Source organism: Thamnophis sirtalis, unplaced genomic scaffold, assembly GCF_051295495.1.
Source record: "Thamnophis sirtalis isolate CommonGarterSnake01/CBP01778 unplaced genomic scaffold, rThaSir2_p1.2 scaffold_2, whole genome shotgun sequence".
NCBI lineage: Eukaryota > Metazoa > Chordata > Lepidosauria > Squamata > Natricidae > Thamnophis > Thamnophis sirtalis.
This window is the reverse complement of record NW_028261382.1, coordinates 31499240-31504572: the sequence shown is the minus strand read 5'-3', so window position 1 is coordinate 31504572 and position 5333 is coordinate 31499240.

The following is a 5333-nucleotide window of genomic DNA, read 5'->3' as shown; positions in this document are numbered from 1 at the left end:
CATTAATATGATCTGCCTAATGACCGTCTGGGTGGGAGGGGCTAGGTGGTCATGTGATTGCATGGGCGTGGCCAAATCAATGTCATTCACATCAAGGGGCATCTTGTCACCCGCTACTCACCACTCATCCCCTGCCCGGCCGGGCTCCTTAGGGCCCCAACAGGAAGCAGTCGGTGGAGCTAAGCAGCCACCAGGAGAAAGAGTTGGCAAAACAGCTCAAATTGGATCTGACCGAGAAGGAGGCTCAGCAGAAGCACCTCACTGAGGACTGGTAGCATGGGCTTTCCAAGCAGAGGGAAGAGCTGCGGGAGTGCAAGGCCAGGTCCCAGCGCCTGGAGGCTCAGCAGGCTGAGATGGTCAGCCAGTTCCAGGCCATGATGCAGTCCCACTGGAATGAGGCCCTCCGGCTCTTCACCACCAGCGGTTCTTCCCTCCAACCTTCACCCAAAGCCCCCCACCAGGAGGCTGAAGCAGACCCCATGTCAGAATTTCTGCCTCCCTCCCACCCTCACAAAAAGACTCTCTGCAGCAACACAAGAGTTCATTGCACATATCCGTCCCAGGGGCCGTAGTTTGAGGACCCCTGATTGAGTGCCATATAAAAAAATGCAAATAATTTTTCTGCAGGCCACCAACATTTTCTCGCGGACCCCCCAGTTGGGGACTGCTGATCTATGGCTTCTCCAAAGGGCTCTTCACTCCTCGTTTACCAGTGATGCAAGGACGTTCTGCTTTCCGGTTCTCTCTCTTTTGTTCCGGGAGAAAAGTTGAAACATCACAAAGTAAGGTGTTGTGGAAAGAAAGACAGAAAGAAGGAAGGAAGGGAGGGAGGAAGGAAGGAAGGAAGGAATAAAGAAAGAGAAAGAAAGGAAGGAAGAGAAAGAAAGAAGAAAGAAAGAAAGAAAGAAGGAAGGAAAGAGAAAGAGAAAGAAAGAAAAAGAAAGAAAGAAGAAAGGAAGGAAAGAAAGAAAGAGAAAGAGAAAAAGAAAAAGGAAGAAAGAAAAAGAAAGAAAGAAAGAAAGAAAGAAAGAAAGAAAGAAAGAAAGGGAAAGAAAGAGAAAGAAAGAAAGATTTAAGAGACCGGACTTCAGATTGGAATTTCCCCCTCTCTCACTGAGATCATTCTTCTTGAGTTTTTTTTTTAAACTTGGGTAAATTGGGATGGGCCCCACGCTATGGTGATGGGACCTCCAACAAGTGGGGCAGGAGGTCAAGACAGTCGATGGGCTTCACCTTCTTCACCTCCCCATCACTGGGACCACCCCTCCCTCCCTCTCTCCCTTCGCCCCCCCACCCCCCCACCCTTTGATCTCAACATCTTGACAAGGTACAAACTTGGAAACGGTGCCGTGACCCACACATGGGACCTATTTTTTTACTGACCTCCCAACTCCAGGTGTTTCCTGAAACAACGGAGGAGAAGAAACCAAAAGGCGGCTTTCAAATGGAAGCGGCTCCTCGCTCGCCTTCCTCTCCCACCACCATTGGCAAATTCGGTGGGCTTGGGAGCAGGGGTGGGGGTCCCGCCGATTGGACAACCGCTTCGGGGTTCGCCTGTTTGGTGATCGCTGCGCGGACGTGGACAGTTTCACCAGAACTTACCTTCCTCGTTACTTCTTGGGGAGTAACAAGCTGAGGTGCGGCCATCCATTCCGCTACGTGAATCAGCTGAGAGGGTATAGGTAAGCAGGCCCACCTGATTGTCGGAGGAACCGGTTCTCTCGAACCGTTCCGAATCGGCTGAATCCCACCCCTGGCTGGGAGAGAGAAGATTGAGTCAGCCTTAAAAGCCTCGCTTTCCTCCAAGTTATTTGGGGGGGTGCCTATTGACAATCCACTCATGTTTTCCTCTCCTTGAAAAGGGAGAGCAAAGGGAGACCCTCGTTACCTGTCCTCCATTATGGCTCCATGGTGGGGCTGGAGTTTGACCATGGCTGGTCTGTGCCAGATGCAAGACCATATATTTATTTATTTATCCATGCAAGCCATTGCTTCTTGTTTCCATTTGTTCAAACAGAAGAATAGAATAGAATAAGAAAGAATAAAATAGAATAGAATAAGAAAGAATAGAATAGAATAGAATAAGAAAGAGTAGAGTAGAATAGAATAGAATAAAAAAGAATACAGTAGAGTAGAATAGAATAGACTAGAATAAGAAAGAATAGAATAGAATAAGAAAGAATAGAATAGACTAGAATAAGAAAGAATAGAATGTGGGTGATTGTGGGTGCACCTCGGTTCACCCACATAACACCCATCCTCCGCGAGCTGCACTGGCTACCTGTCGATCTCCGGATGCGCTTCAAGGTGCTACTAGTCACCCATAAAGCCCTGCATGGTAGTGGATCTGCGTAATTGAGAGACCGCCTTCTGCCAATTACCTCCCTGCGACCAATCAGATCTCATAGATTGGGCCTCCTCCGAATTCCATCGGCCAGCCAGTGTCGGCTGGCAACTACAAGGAGGAGGGCCTTCTCAGTAGTAGCCCCGACCCTTTGGAACGAGCTCCCCGTGGAGATTCGTACCCTCACCACCGTCCAGACCTTCCGCACAGCCCTTAAGAACTGGCTAGCCCGTCAGGCCTGGGGACAAAGATAGCCGCCCCTCTCGAATGATGAATGAATGTTGCTTATTATTTTTTACTATATGTGTCTACGTCATTGTTTGTATTTCCCTTCCTGATTTTATGTGAGCCGCCCTGAGTCCCCTCAGGGAAAAGGGCGGCCTACAAATGTTAATAAACATTCCAAACATTCCAAACATAGAATAAGAAAGAATAGAATAAGAAATAGAATAGAATAGACTAGAATAAGAAAGAATAGAATAGACTAGAATAAGAAAGAATAGACTAGAATAAGAAAGAATAGAATAAGAAAGAATAGAATAATAGAATAGAATAGAATAAGAAAAAGTAGAGTAGAATAGAATAAAAAACAATAGAGTAGAATAGAATAGAATAGACTGGAATGCAGAATAGAATAGAATAGAATAGAATAACAGAGTTGGAAGGGACCTTAGAGGTCTTCTAGTCCAACCCCCTGCCCAGGGAGGAAACTCTACACCACTTCAGACAAATGGTTATCCAATCTCTTCTTATTGGGGCATTCACAATGTCTGGAGGCAAGTTGTTCCAGTGATTAATTGTTCTCACTGTCAGAAATTCCTCCTTAGTTCTAGGTTGCTTCTCTCCTTGATTAGTTTCCACGCCTTGTTCTGCCTTCAGGTGCTTTGGAAAATAGCCTGACTGTCTCTTCTTTGTGACAGCCCCTGAGATATTGGAACACAGCTATCATGTCATCCCTGATCCTTCTCTTCACTAGACTAGGTAAAGGTAAATGTTTCCCCGCACATGCAAGCTAGCCATTTCCGCCTCTAGGGGGCGGTGCTAATCTCCGTTTCAAAGCCAGAGAGCGCTGTCCAAAGACGTCTCAGTGGTCATGTGACCGGCATGACTCAACGCCGAAGGTGCACCGAACACATTTATCTTCCCACCAAAGGTGGTTCCAATTTTTCTACTTGCATTTTTACCTGCTTTCAAACTGCTAGGTTGGCAAAAGCTGGGTCAAGTCACGGGAGCTCACTCGGTTACGCGGCGCTAGGGATTCGAACCACCGAACTGCTGACCTTTCTGATCGACAAGCACAGCGTCTTAGCTACTGAGCCACTGCGTCTCTTCACTGTACTAGACATGCCCATGCAGCCGTTCATTGTATGTTTTAGCCTCCAGTCCCCTAATCATCTTGGTTGCTCTTCTCTGCACTCCCTTCTACAGTCTCAACATCCTTTTTTTACACCGTAAAAAGAGATTTTGCTGTTGTTTGAGTGGGAGCTGATCTTTCTTCAAAGACAAAGTGAAACGAAATAAAACGGTATATTCCCTTACAGGGCGGATGGGGAATAGGGACGAGGGATTCATTTCTCATCTTCCTTTGCTGCCCACCTCTCTGGCTTCATTTGTAACCCCCAGATGGTGCGGAGATCACCCTGAGACATCTATGGCATTACAAATGAAAAACAAGTTTGAGAGAGACAAAGGAATTATGGAAAGAAAGTCATTTTTATCTGGCTGGAACATAGAATAGATATCCTCTTCCTTCTTTGTCTTCTTTCTAAGATTCTCATTTATTACAACTATTAGTTATTTCCTCCAGCATCCAAAGCTTCTATAAATGATCAGTTGCTTCTCTTTCCTACCGCACCAGCCAATACAGTCCTTGGTTGTATAAACAGAGGCATAGAACCAAAATCACATGAAATATGAACACCGTTTTGTAAATCCTTAGTTGGGCCACACCTGGAATATTAACTGCATCCAGTTTCAGTCACCACGTTGCCAAAAAGATCTTGAGACTTAGGAAAACTAAGTTGGATTAAAGGCCTGGAGGCTAAAACATACGAAGAACGGTTGCAGGAATTGGGTATGGCCAGTTTAGAAAAAAATAAGGACTTGGGGGTGGCATGATAGCAGTCTTCCAGTATTTGAGGGGTTGCCCCAAAGAAGAGGGAGTCAAGCTATTCTCCAAAGCACTTGAGGGTAGGATAAGAAGCAATGGGTGGAAATTAATCAAGGAGAGAAGTAACTTAGAAGGAAGGAGAAATTTCCTGACAGGGAGAACAATTAACCAGTGGAACAACTTGCCTCCAGAAATTGTGAATGCTCCAACACTGGAAGTCTTTAAGAAGAGATTGGACAGCCATTTGTATGGAGTGGGATAGGGTCTCCTTCTTGAGCAGCGGGCTGGACTAGAAGACCTCCATGGTCCCTTTCCAGTTCTATTCTGAGTGTTACCGGGTTTGACAGTTTAGCATTAAAATGTAAAGGTAAAGGTTTCCCTTGCACATATGTGCTAGTTGATCCCGACTCTAGGAGGCGGTGCTCATCTCCGTTTCAAAGCCGAAGAGCCAGCACTGTCAGAAAATGTCTCCGTGGTTATGTTGCCGGCATGACTCAATGCCAAAGGAGCACAGAACGCTGTTCCCTTCCCACCAAAGGTGGTTCCTGTTTTTCTACTTGCATTTTTTTACCTGCTTTCGAACGGCTAGGTTGGCAGAAGCTGGGAGAAGTCACGGGAGCTCACTCCATTACACGGCGCTAGGGATTCGAACCGGCGACCTTTCTGATCGACAAGCTCAGCATCTTAGCCACTGACCAACCGCGTCCCTGAGTTTAGCATTAGGTCACTCTAATCAACAGGAAACTGATTCCTACATTCCAGCTACGTGAATGGCAAGAGGCCAAGGAATCAGTTCCCTGCCAGCCCACCAATTACAGAGCCATCCAAATGATACGGGCCAGACTGCAAGCTGTTGAAAGCTAGACTGTGTACATCGCT